At 47.0% G+C, this 14,801-nt stretch overlaps 1 pseudogene; it reads right to left on the minus strand.

Annotated features, from left to right (window-relative positions):
- LOC116051724 overlaps nucleotides 1–13,881 on the minus strand; it is a 38,791-nt pseudogene extending 24,910 nt beyond the window's left edge.
- Nucleotides 13,882–14,801: the final 920 nt, after the last annotated feature.

A 14,801-nucleotide genomic window follows, 5' to 3' on the forward strand; every position in this document is an offset into this window, starting at 1 on the left:
GGATGCTTTTATATAGACCTTAGTGGTCCCCTAATACTGTATCTGAAGTCTCTTTTATATAGACCTTAATGGTCCCCTAATACTGTATCTGAAGTCTCTTTTATATAGACCTTAGTGGTCCCCTAATACTGTATCTGACTTAAGACTTAAGACTTTTACTCCAAGTAATATTCTAAAAGGTGACTTTAATTTCAACCAAGTAATTTTCTGGTACGATACTTGTACGCGAGTACTCGATCCGAGACAGAAAGGTGGTTTTACCTTCCCGCTCTGGTAGAGGTAGTACCACTTCAGGTTGCTGTTCTTGCAGGCGTAGCGCGTGTCTCCGAACCAGTTGACGATGTACGTCCTCGGCAGGCCGCTCTCCTCCGACATCTGGTCGTACTCCTCGGCCGTCGGCCACTGCGTGCGCACAAAGGCCTTCTTCAGAATGTGGAGCTGCTCCGGCGTCTTCTTCATCGCCTTCCTGCCGGAGGGCGGCGTGCTCTGCCGCTCCCGAGCCGAGGACGACAGCGCCGCACAGGACGCTTTCTAGGGGTGTAAATTACAGGTTTAAATCACCATATCGTACTATAACGGTACAATATTTACTGATATCACACAGTGTGTGTGTGTGTGTGTGTGTGTGTGTGTGTGTGTGTGTGTGTGTGCGCGTGCGTATATGTGCTTGTTTTACTATATTCGTGGGGTCCAAAAACCGGGGAATACAGTATACTTGTGGGGTCTGCACAGCCTTGTGGGTCCAAAATGCTGGACCCCACAAGTTTAAAGGTCTGTTTGAGGGTTAAGACTTGGTTTTAGGATTAGGGTTAGAATTAGGTTATGGTTAGGGTGAGGGTAAGGGTTAAGGTTAGGCATTTATTTGTGATGGTTAACGTTAGGGTAAGGGGCTAGGGAATGCATTATGTCAATGAGGGGTCCCCACAAAGATAGTGTGTGTGTGTGTGTGTGTGTGTGTGTGTGTGTGTGTGTGTGTGTGTGTGTGTGTGTGTGTGTGTGTGTGTGTGTGTGTGTATGTATGTATGTATGTATATATATATATATATATATATATATATATATATATATATATATATATGTGTGTGTGTGTGTGTGTGTGTGTATCGTTACAACCCCTACCCCTTTCGCCTTCTCCCCGTCCCCCTCGCCGTCGTCGTCCTCGTTGGCCTGCGCCGCCAAAGGCGTCTTCCGCCTCTCGGTGAACCAGGCGTCCACCTCGCGCCGGGTCAGCTTCGTCTTGGCGCGCAGCCGGCTCAGCTCCTCGTCTGAGGGCGTGTCCGACCTCTGGAAGCTGGCCTCCAGGACGAGCAGCTGCTCGGGCGTCTTCTCCTTGAACTTCTGCGGCGTGAAGTCGGGGAAGGCGTGGCGGAACTTGACCCGCGGGTCGCTGGTGGAGCCCGTTGGGGCGTTGGCGGAAGTCGGGGAGCAATCGCTGGCGTCGTCGCTGGAGTCGATGATGATGGTGGCAGCGGCCGCCGCCGCCGCGCTGTCACTGTTGTTGGCGCCGTCGTTGAGGCTAGCGCTGGTCCTCGGTCCCCGGGCTCCTCCTGCCACCGGCGCTTTGGCGGGCGGCGTTTCGCCCAGCAGGACGTGGTGATCCTTGGAGTTCCTCTGGTTGTAGCGCGTGTCGCTGAACCATTTCTTTATCGCTCGCTTGGAGAGTTTGGTGACCTGCATGAGCCGCGATATCTCCGCCTCCGTGGCGAACTGCCTGCGACCGTAGCTCGCCTTCAGCTCCGCCAGCTGCTCTTTGGACTTCTTCGGCTTGGCCGCCGCAGACGCGTCCGCGCTGAGCGCTGCTGCCGCGCTGGCCGACATCTCGGTCTTTGATTCCGACGTGGACGGCTCGGCGGCTTTGGGCTGGTTGCCGGGGACGCCCGCGACCGTGAGCGTGATGGGCGAGGCAACCGGCACGGCGCTGTTGCTGCCGGCGACCTGCGTGAGGACGAGGCCCGGCTGGCCGACGATCTGGCAGGTCTGGAAAATGGACTGCAGGCCATTGGTGGCGGCCGCGATGTTGGCCGGGATGACAGTGATGGTCTGAGGGACGGTCTGCACCGTGCCGTTAAACTTCTTCCTCCTCGCCTCCTCCACCTGCAGAGAGAAGGAGTACGAGACGTTATCAACGGGAGCACGTTTCCAAAATTAGGCCTGTAGCGACTAGAGTTTAGATTCTCCCTTGATCAAGCATTTGTGTTTTTTTTAATCATTACTTTATTAGCCTAATTGGGTGGGGAGAAAGCTATGCCATAATCAGAAATATTATATATATATATATATATATATATATATATATATATATATATATATATATATATATATATATATTATATATATATATATATATATATATACGCTATATTCAGGCCAAAGTAACAAATGTGTCCAAAAAGTTACACAAGTTGGACTACAGTTACAAAATGTAACACGTGTCATGCGCGGAGTCTCCTCCTCTCGCACACATCACACCGGGGCTGCTGGGCTGTATGGTGGAGCTTAAGTGCAACATGGAGCGATTAATCGTTTAATAAATAATCGTTTACCCCCCCAGCCCTATCCAAAATAAAGCCAGACATCCGCTCTGCGTGTGTTGCCGTTCTCAAACGTTGAGCTAGCGAGCTACACGCTGAAAATGGCAAGTTTGGAAGAAAATCTGGATCGTGCAACAAGGTCGGCCTGCTTGGTTCTTTCTAGAGCTGGATCCGGATATTCGAATATTCGTTCTTTTGAAAGAACGTGCATGCAGGCTGAAATGTTTCTGTGGTGTTTTGTCAGTATTAAGCTGCAAGCTGCTGGTTTATTTATATTATATATATATATATATATATATATATATATATATATATATATATATATATATATATATATATATATATATATATATAAGGGCTGTCAGCATTAACGCGTTAATCGCGATGCGATTAAGGGTCGAGCATAACGCGTTCATTTTTTTTTTTTTTTATTGTATTAATCGCATGCCGCCATTTATTAATTTATTTTCACTTCACTCGGCTTTGCGTCGTGCCTAACAGGCTACTATTTTGCCGTACTTCCTCGTAACACATCCTGCTGCTGCAGGAATAGCAACGCCGATTTCGGTGCCTCATTCTGGTGCCGCTGATACGCCTGCACTTCTCTCTGATGCTCTGAAACAGACGTTACAGGAAACAGAAACATAGCTGCACGTGACGCTAGTTAACACTATACTCAACAGACCGACTTCTCTCCTCTGGGACAGTAAACTGAATATCTTTGAGTTGGGGACAGAACAAGACCTGTGAGGACGTCATTTTGGGCTTTTTGGGAAACACTGATCCACATTTTAGAGACCGAACAACTCATCCATTCATCCAGAAAATAACCCACAGCTCAAACAGACGATGAAAACAACCGTTAGTTGGAGCCCTACTTTTACAAGTTTTTTTTGGGGGGCAATTTGGTTGAAAGAAACTCCAAATTTCTGACGTAGAAACTTTGAAAAGGGGTCAAATTTGACGCGAGGACGTTAAGTGTGACCTGCAGCCCAAAGCCGGGCGTGGATGTGGATGTGGTGTGAAAAGCGTCTCTGTGAAGCACCCACCTCCTCCGGCGTCCAGCTGACTCCGTGCTTCAGCCTCTGGGCGGAGAACCACACTTTGATCTGCTCCTCGCTGAACTTCGTCTGCGAGGCCAAGCCCATGATCTCCGACACCGAGGGGTACGGAAACCTACCGCACAGGAATCACAGTTGGACCGTTTAGTTTTCTACAAACTGAGCTGTTAAGATAGATAGATAGATAGATAGATAGATAGATAGATAGATAGATAGATAGATAGATAGGTAGGTAGGTAGGTAGACAGATAGATAGACAGACAGATAGATAGATAGGTAGGTAGACAGATAGACAGACAGACAGATAGATAGGTAGGTAGGTAGACAGATAGACAGACAGACAGACAGATAGATAGGTAGGTAGGTAGACAGATAGACAGACAGACAGACAGATAGGTAGGTAGGTAGGTAGACAGATAGACAGACAGATAGATAGATAGATAGATAGATGAATTCCCAAAAAATGGGAAATAACGGTGTTGCAGCAGCAAAATATCAGACACACAGCACACATACAGAGTAAACATTAAATAATAGGAAACAATATACATGAAATAATAATATAATACTACACACAAATATATACAATTACAAAAAAATGTACAACTGTTTCATTATATATAGATAAACTTAATGGAACATTGGACATTAAGGAAGTAAAAAAATAAAATAAAAACAGAGTGACTATTACTAGAGGTGTGAATCTTCACTGATCTCCCGATTCGATTATCATGTCAGCGATTCGATATCTCGATGCGGCAAATACATTTTTCTATTAAAGCCATATAGGATATTTAATTCGTAGCTTTTCAAGCTTCAAAAACCAAACATTCTGCAGTGCTCTGATACTAAATAAATACATAATAGATACATAAAACTACAGCACTGAGCACATGGTGCTTCCTGAATGTGCAAAACATACCAGAATATGTAAACAGAAAGGTTGTTAGGCATACATTAAATTGTAAACAAAAATAATCGATTACGGCCCGGCCGACTATCGATGCAGCATCGTCCACGTCCACGATTCAATGCATCGATTATTTGATTAATTTCAACACCTCTAATTATTACAGTGGAGGGCTGCACGAAATGACGGAGATTTGTGATAACTTTGTTGAATATTACGACAGTACTTGCAATAAATAAAAAGATATCAAAGTGTACTCAGTCCTGCCTTTCCTGCTGCTTTCAGTATTCTGCTAAATAAATTGAACATTAAAAAAAGAACCACTGAAAAAAAGAATTTTACATTTTAAAGTGCAGTTTTCTGCCGATATTTTCTTTCAACTAACACGTAAGAAAGCTTTGTTGCACACCTCTTTTGTTGGGCAGGTGCGTAGGATATGATCAAAAGTAGCAGATCAAAAGCTTAGAGAAGAGTCCCGCACACTGACCATTACGCAATAGGGCTGTCAAAATTGCTCAAAAATGACGTTCGAATATTCCCTCTAAAAAAAAGACATAATATTCGAACTATTCGAACTATTCGAATCTGGTTGCGCATGTGCATTTTGTCAATACAATTACATCAATAACAGGACAAATGAATACAAAGAGACATAACTACTTGTATAGGTAGTCTATTTAAGTTTAAACATATTTGACAACGTATTACCTACACAAAAACAAGTAAATCAAATGATGGCCAAGACCGCATACCGATACCAGCATTTTAGGCAGTATCGGAACATCTCCACTTCCTTCCTTCCCTCCCTCTTCCTTCCTTCCTTCCTTCCTTTCCTCCTTCCTTTCTTCCCTTCCTCTTCTTCCAGGCATGAAAACGGGTCAGGGGTGAAGGATATTACCCCTCTAGAGCTCACTCGAGCACTTTCTCTCTCTCGCCATCACACTCTCTGCACAATGTGCGCATAACGGTTTAAAATTATTTTTTTTCCACATTTTTTTTTTTTTAATTCGAATATTAATTTTCACCTTCGAAAAAAAAAAGAAAGAACTATTCGAATATATATTCAAATTTAGAATAGTCGTTGACAGCCCTATTACGCAAGCAATAATTTATTTAGAAAAATACAACGTTTCGGTCTCAGACCTTCATCAGGTAAATTTACCTTTCAACTAACACAAAGAATCTCAGAGTGTATGTCGCAATATATCGCAGCATTTCACGATAGGTTTATTGCGGCAGGTTGATATCGCGATGGCAATAAAAAAAAAAACGATGTATCGTGCCTTCCCTAAAACTCTCCTGAGAGATGATGAACGCTTTGCGTTACCAGGGATGCACCGAATCCAGGATTCGGCTTCGGATTCGACCGAATATTGGGCGTTTTGACGGGGTTCGGTTTCTGCCGAGCCTTAGAATTTTTTTCCACCGATCCGAACCCTACGCTTGGACTACGCTGGTCGACGTAATGACGGCGCCGTTGATTACGGGAAGGTGTTTACGTAGGTGGAGCGTTCAACGCAGCAGGCTGTGAGAAAGTGGAAATGGAACTGGTGAGCAGAATAAGTGTAGTTTGGCAGCACTTTCAGTCAAAAGAAGGCCATTCAAGTCCAGCTACATGTTCAATCTGCAATGCTGATTAGTCTGGTGGTGGCGAGGACCCTAAACTATACACAACATCACCGCCGTTAAAACCAGTGTCTCCTTTAGGATTTGTTTTAGTAAGTGGGGGCAGGTCTGTCCGAACAACAACAAGGTTTTACGTATGAAACGGAACTCACACTTCGCTGCAACAAAAACTACGGGGAGTGCATTATGTCGGCAGTGAAACGGAGGGGACTGACCTGAGTGAACTAAAAGCAGCAGCTATAAACTTACAGTGCACAATGATATTAGCTGTAGCTGTTAGCAGTGTTACAAGTAGGCTACAGACATGGAGCGTTGACTAAATCACAAGGTGGTTAAATCCAGATTCACTTCACAATAACCTCCTAGTAGGGGTGCAAGATATATCGACTCAATATCATGCAACCCTACCTCCTACACTATATTATAAAAGTTAACTTTAACATATAAACACTCAGGGCACACAGAGTGTGATATAAACCGGCGTTATCACATATTAACAGCGATGATGACCTAAGGAGACTAATGAGTGTGCCGTGGAGAAAGGAAATAAGGCTTTCATGACAACTCCTGCCATAACTTTGATCTAAATAGTGAAACTATACAGATATATTTGTCCTGCATGGTGTCACACAACAAACTCCACATGTACAATACTCACGTTTTCCTCACGAACGCACAAACCAGACAGAATGAAGAAAAGGAATACATAAAAAGTCCGTTGCCTCGCCACCTGCGGGGGGCGTGGACAGGCTTTCCGACAGGCAGGGTCATTTAAAAAGGCGACCGCGACTACATTGTGCGGCTGCCCTATTTCTGATACCGTGGCGGCAGATATTTTGGCGTGGCGGGCCGCCATTTCCAAATCAACATAGAGGAAACACTCTAATGCCGTTTTTCCATTACATGGTACCTGCTCGCCTCGCCTCGACTCGACTCGACTCGGCACACTGTGCGTCCGTTTTCCATTTCAGATTTTAGTACCGCCTCAGCGTGGCTGGTCGTATGCCGGCTCGACGCACCATGCAGCGCACAAGTATAAACATCAGACCACTTGAGCTTGTTTTACAGTTCTGTGGAGGCTCCACGCAGAGCTTTCGCCGTAGCCTGTGTAATATGTGGCCTGATGTATACATTTGTCAGCTGGTGTGCGCGTGGAGCCGGTACGCAGGATACGGTGAAAGCTCTGCCTGGAGCCTCCGCAGAACTGAAACAAGCGGCGCCGCAGTAAACTGCCGTGACCTAACGCGACACACACACAGAACGTGGAAGGTGTGTGTTGTTGCCAGAAGACACATTTTGTTTTAGAAGAAGCTGGAGGCAGCAAAAAAAAACACAGCTGGCTAAACCGTTTAAAAATAGCGGGTTTGTTCAGGACACCCCCCCCCGTCTGTCGCTTTCACGTCACCTTTTCAGCTCGCCTCAGCTCGCCGGGAACCTCGACTGAGGAGGTACTAAAAAAAAGTACCTGTTAGCAGATACCAGGTACTTTTTTTCGTAATGGAAAAAAGGCGAGTAGAGTCGAGGCGAGTCGAGCAGGTACCATGTAATGGAAAAGCGCCATAAGCGTTTGCGTATGAAACATCCGAAAGAATACGAGTTGTGCAAGAAGGAATCTACAGACAGCAGCCCAAATGCAGCAACTTCGGTACGGCAAAGGAAGGACAGTCACAGCTAAGAACTGGTGGTAACCGGACGACCGTTAGTAGCCTACTTTATGGGATTATAAATCTAAAAGGCTAATATTTTGGATATTGATTGGATCTTGAGATACGGGTAAACATAGGCCTATGGTCATTGTCAAAACAGTTTTTTTCCACTTATAATGTTGCCTATTCTTTTTTTTTACAGTTAAAATAAAATAAAATGAAAAATACGCTGCTGTGGACGTTGTTTACGTCATTAATGTGTTTACTGTGTTAACGGACTGAGGATGGGAGGAGGATTCGGTATTATTTTTTCAGTCTTAAAGCGCAACTCTCGCCAAATGCAACCTATAGGGTCTTTTTGTGAATGTACCCGAGTCAAACTTTCGTTTAAAAGCATATTTAGGATGGAATCGCCACTTTTAAGATGTTCCGTATTCTCGTTTTTTCGGTCAAATGGCCTTTTGAATGGGAGTGCTAGGGGCACTTTGATGCTAGCCTCAAAATAGCTATTTTTAAAACACTAAGGAGCTAAACAACAAGACCTACGGTGAGTTGTTGAAAACCTTTCTTTTTAGTAAACTCTGTGTACACAAACAATGTTGTCAACGCTTTCGTTAAGGTGTAGAGCCCCTGGTCATACTTGGAGCAAAGTCTCATGTTGTGTCGAGCCTTCTTACTCTGGATTTCCACTGAATGCAGAACGGCTGCGTGCTCCGCCGTCCGTCAACACCCACCAGGTCCGGATTTGTTGCGGCACGGCTGCGGCCATGACTGACAGCTGAAGTCTCGAGGACCCACGAGATCTCACAAATGCACGTAGAATAGAACCAGAAAAACCACCACCAGTTTGTTCCCATCCAGAGGAGTAGAGGGGAAACTACTCTGAGCTGTGTTTTCAAGGTGTAGTGCAGGGAGATATGATCCGCCGTGAGCATGGCTGGATTTTACTTTGAAAATTAACAAGATTTTTATTTTGTTTCTGTGCTCGACTTCCTGTCCCGCACTATCTGCCGTGTGCTGAATTGCTGCGGAGCTCTCCGGCGTCCCGCAAAAATTACATTACATTACATTACATGTCATTTAGCTGACGCTTTTATCCAAAGCGACTTACAATTGCTATATATGTCAGAGGCCACACACCTCTGGAGCAACTAGGGGTTAAATGTCTTGCTCAGGGACACATTGGTTGATGTATCGCAGTGGGAATCGAACCCAGATCTCCCACACCAAAGGCATGGGTCATATCCACTGCGCCATCACCACCCCTAAAAAATAGAAGCTCTGCGTATCTGCTCCGGAGGGCTGGGACCGCCGGAGCTGGGACGGAGTCGGGATGCAGACGTTCTGCCGTCAGTGGAAATACACACACATGACTTTAATGGAAACCTAATGACTCCGCCGACGTTCTTCAGCCGTTACGCAGCCGGTGGAAATTGCCGGTTAGTGTTTTAAAAATAAGTATTTTGAGGCTAGCGTAAAAGTGCCCCTAGCACTCCCATTGAAAAGGCCATTTGACCCAAAAAACGAAAATACGGTAAATCTTAAAAGTGGCGATTCCGTCCTAATTATGCTTTTAAACGTAAGTTTGACTCAGGTACATTCACAAAAAGACCCTAGGTTGCATTTTGGCGAGAGTTACGCTTTAACCAGTGGATTCGGTATTCGGCCGAACCCCAAAAATCTGGATTGGTTGCGTCCCTTTGCGTTACCTGTTGTAGGCGCTGACGAGCAGCACGTTGTTGTCCATGGCCGTGTTGTAGGTGGGGATGCTGCTGATGGGGATGAGCAGCTGCGTCTGCGTCTGCGTGCAGTTCTGCTGGTTCTGCAGCGCCGACAGAACCTGCGCCAGCGTCCCGGGAGGCAGCACGCCACCGCCGCCGCCGCCCCACCTCCGGCCGAGCCGCCTTTAAACTGCAGCACGTTGGAGCTGTTGACCACGATGCTCTGCGGGACGGCGTGCACCTGCAGCGGCGCGGACACGGGGATGAGGCGCGGAGGGGCGGCGGCCGAGGCGGCGGGGGCCATCGGGGCCGGAGACAGCGTGGGCGGCTCCGTGTTCTCGTCGTCCTCGTCGTCGCTTTCCACTTTGATGACGTCGCTGGCGGCCGCCGCCTTGTGCGCGGCGGCGGTGAACTTCTTGGGCTCGGGCCGGCTCCTGATCCTCATGATGGGCGTCTTGCTGAGGGCGATGCTCTTGCGGGACGTCTCCTCCGCCTCGTCGGCCTCCACTTTGACGAAGCTGCCGTCGAAGGTGAGGTCGTTGACCGTCTGCTGGACGACGGTCTCGTTGTTCTGCCTCACCATCGTCCGCGTGAAGTTGTCCTCGCCCGGGTGGAGGCGAGCGTTGTGGGCCAGCAGGGTGTCGTAACTGGACGGGGGAAGAAATGTGGGTTATACCAGTGTTTGTTTATTTTATTTCTTTACTTAAAAAGGGACAACGCACATTTATCAACATGAGCACAAAAGCTGCTATCCGACCGGAGGGATTTTTGCAGTTAGTAGAACCAATGGGGACCAATTTGGGGATTATTAAGTCCCTCTGGCCGCAGTTCCTGTAACTCTTTCAGCTCCTACTTCAGGGCAGGGTCTTTTCGCTGTTCCCTTTTCCGCATAGTGGTGGTTAGATGGCTGTGATTATAATAACAAAAGGTCAGTTCCTATGGCCACTTGGCCAGTGTGAAATGCAAATAGAAAAACCGGTTTTGGGTGTGGACTGTTCTTATAACTACGTTCCTGTAACTACTTGTAAATGTGCCAGATTTAGCCATACAGGCTAATTTTCATCTGCAGTCCCTAGCAGGTTGATGGCTTAAAACAATAAATACGCTACAACCACACGACAAATACACATAAAAACAACATTAATAGCCTCTTTCCGACCAAGTAGCTACAGGAAACGGCGAGCGGAATGAGCGTGATTAAAGCCGCTTTCCGACCGGAGGGATTTTTGCAGTTCCTAGAACCCTTTTTCTTTGGGGATTATTAAATTCCTCTTGGCCGCAGTTCCTGTAACTCTTTCAGCTCCTACTTCAGGGCAGGGTCTTTTCTCTGTTCCCTTTTCGGCATAGCAGTGTATCCCGCAGCACTTTCCAGTTTAGCGGCCCCGCCTTAGCAACACGCACCTGCCGCCTTAATTAAGGCCACGTCCACACGTACCAAAACGATCTTTTTTTAACCCGTCTTCTTTAGCGCGCTAACATTAGCTCTGCTAACTAGCAGACATCGGCAGTCAAACATACATCAATGAACCAATGTCTTTTTGATAATCTACACGTTTTTCTTGCAGTAGCTTTTTCTACAATAAGCCATGTAAAAGTTACTATAATCCGTTCAAGGAGCTAGTTATCTAGCTTCCACTTTTTAAACAGCTAGCTAACCATAGCAGCTAACGTTAGCGTCTACTTTAGCGATGTTTAACGTTAGCTACATAACGCAAACAATATATCTTGTAGAATCCAGGACCGGCAGAGCAGAGGACAGTGTCAGGGAGCAGAGACAAATTATTTAGCTAAATGAAGTGAGCTGGTTTGACCATTGAGATGGGATATGCTCGCTAGCTTCACCGCAGTCGTGTGTGACCGTGCGGGACTGCGGGTGAGAGGTCGAGGGGTGTGGCGATGACATCATCGATATGATAAAAAGCCGGCTTCACCATCCAGACGAAGCCAAAAGAGAGCCGTTTTCGAATTTTTTCACCCTGGGACCCGGTTTCAAAAAAGTGTGTTTTCAGGCAGTGCGTTTACAGGATCCGTGTGGACGATCGGCCCAAACGATGCTAAAATGTGCGTTTGCACCAAAAAACGTTTCCGTGTGGATGGCCCCTAAAGTCATCATTAAATATCCGCCGTGTTACTCTGTCCTGTTTGAGTGGCTGTAATGTACAAGTCACATCAACACAGTCACATTAAACAAGGTAACGGCGAGTTGTCAAGATACCGCCAATCACAACGGAAAGAGCATTTGCTGGCGGTGAGTGTAACTGTCATTTATTCACATTTAAGGGATAAATCGTCATTAACACCGTCGCGTGTGCGTCGGAGTTTGTCAACAAATGTGCGGCCAGCTGGGGCGTGCCCGGGCAGAGACTGGGCGTTGGCATACGGCGGGCAGAGAGCATTTATATACGTTTCTCTGTCCTGTTCAGTTCAGCGAGGCTTTCTTCTCTTGTTTCAACGAAGTGAATACATGACGAAGTGACTGGAACTATCCATCACCTCTCACGGTGGATTCTCAACGTCCCGGCTGCTTCCCGGTCTTTGAGACACAGCCGTTGTCTGTTTGTTTTAATCACTACACGCGGTTAGTTTAGCGTAGTTGACACTACACACACTGAAATGACGTGTCCTGTTTTTATTTCACGCCTACTAACTGCTTTGAGTGAGTGAATCTATGGCTGAGTTCTGTTATCTCACAGCTGTTGGTTTTGGAGAGGAGTTGTCAGGCGAAGTGGAAGAGAGCGTGTTACGGAGGGTAATGGGAGCAGTGGCAGTAAAACTGTTATAGCACTTTTTTTCTTATAGTTTAATGAGCTTAAATTGCACATTTCCAGAGACACACACACACACACACACACACACACCACACACACACACACACACTATACATAGACACACACCACCATACATACACCACACACATACACTATACATATACACAAACACACACACACACCATACATACATATATACACACACACCATACATACACACGTACCATACATACAGACGTGCACACACACACACACACCATACATACACGCACCATACATACACATACACACACACACCATACATACAGGCACACGTGCACACACACCATACATACACACACCATACATAGAGACACACACACCATATACATATATACACACACACACACGTTGTATACCTCTTGGTGTGGTAGTCACACTCCATGCAGACGTACGAGGTGTTGGTGACGACGTCCGGATGCTCGGCGTCCACGTGCATGGTGAACAGGTTGAGCTCCGACGTCTGAAGCTGCAGTATTTGCACTCTGTACCCGCCCTCCGCCATGGTCAGATCCAGGCAGTGGTCGGACGCGGGTCTGCCGTCTGCGTTCTCTCGCCCCACTGCCTCCCAACAGACCCGGAAACTACGGGTGGAAAGAACACGTTTTAATCACGACATGATACCTAGTAGCTAGGTAAGGACTACTAGCCAGTCAGGTAGGCGTGACGTAGGCTACTGCCGCAGCGTGGCGTGCCCTGACAGTACCTAGGTAAGGACTACTAGCCAGTCAGAAGCAGAGTATGAGCGTGTCCAGAAAGTAGATAGTAGTAGTAATTTAAGACAAACTACACTATTTAATAAAAAAATAGAGATACAGTGGGAATTTGAAGTAAAGGGGCACTCTAAGACGATACGTAACGTTGGGTATGATTTCCTTTCATTTGTTTTAAAGTCGGAAACAGTTTGTTGTATTTCAGCCAAATACTGAAAGCAGCAGAACGGAGCACGCCGTCTATTTATCGCAGGTACTATCGTTATGGCGATGTTCAACAACGTTATCGCGTATTGTCTCATATCGTGCAGCCCTAATATCATATCGATGCATCGTTACACCCCGTAGGACACCTCCGCGGAGACGGCCGCCACAGCACACACACACACACACACGCACGCACACGCACACACACACACACACACACACAGACGCGCACAAAGACACAGGCACACACCCAGCACACCACACACACACACACAGACACAACACAGACACGCACACATACCATACAGACACCACACACACACACATGTATACACACACACAAAACACAGACACGCACCACACACACACAGAGACACGACACACACACGCACAAACAGACACACACACGTACACACTTACACCACACACACACACACACCATACACACACACACGGTGCAGCCCCTAATATCAGTCCAGATCGATGCCTCGTTAGTTACACCCCCCCGTACCGTAACACCTCCGCGGAGACGGCCGCCACGCCGTTGCTGTCCTCTGGTTGGGCCTGCGTCCGTGACGTCCTCCATGTCCTGGTCCGAGTTCCACGGCGTGCCGAGGCGGGACCATGCAGGGCGTGGTGGATTCCTCCTGCTCTGCCATCCCGAGGGCCGGGGGAGTGGCGATGTGTCGAGTTATAACGCTGTCTCAGTTCAAGTTGTCCTGTCGTGCCTCCATAGAGCAGAGGCCCGGCAGTCGAAATGCTTCCTCCGTCAGCCTCAGTTCCTGAAGACCAGAGAGGAACTAAGTGGTAAACTTATATATTTCATGATTTCATGGTCAGATCACTTCAGTCACACTCGCAAGCTTTTTTACTTTTGGTGGCGTTCGGTGAACAGACAAATGAACGCTGTGTGACATACATTACACACCTGGAACTGGAGGAATGGGAGTCTCAGTCCACTTATCCCACACACACCCACAGCACACACCGACACACACACACAGACCACACAGATACACACACACAGAACCAGCACCGCGACGGCCGACCAGCCACAGATACCCCGCCACACACGACGACAGCCGCGCACCCAGACACCTGACCGCACAGACAGACAGACGCACAGACTTTCTGCTACTTTCACTTCTATAAACATTCCTGCTGACTGCTTTTCCTTATCTGGCTGGACCTTATCAATCATATTAACGATCTAAAAAAACTCTTGCTGTAACCACCTGAGAGTTGTGTACTGGCTGCACGTGTGCTGCTGTGGTTGCCGTGGTAAATCAGAGGCATGGCCCTTTAAAGATGTAAACGTCAGATTTCTGAACAACGTCCTGACGCCTGCAGCCTCCAGCATGCTGAACAGTCACTGTTTATCAAACACGCTGAGGCTGCAGCAGAACATGCACTTCCTGTCCACCCACACCACACACACACACACCGACATAAACCACACCACCACCCAGAACACAATACACCACACAACAGAACACACACAATACACAACACAGAAACACAATACCCACACAACACAATACACACACACAACACATACACACACACAGACATAACACAC

The sequence above is a fragment of the Sander lucioperca genome, chromosome 16 (assembly GCF_008315115.2).
Source record: "Sander lucioperca isolate FBNREF2018 chromosome 16, SLUC_FBN_1.2, whole genome shotgun sequence".
NCBI classification, from domain to species: domain Eukaryota; kingdom Metazoa; phylum Chordata; class Actinopteri; order Perciformes; family Percidae; genus Sander; species Sander lucioperca.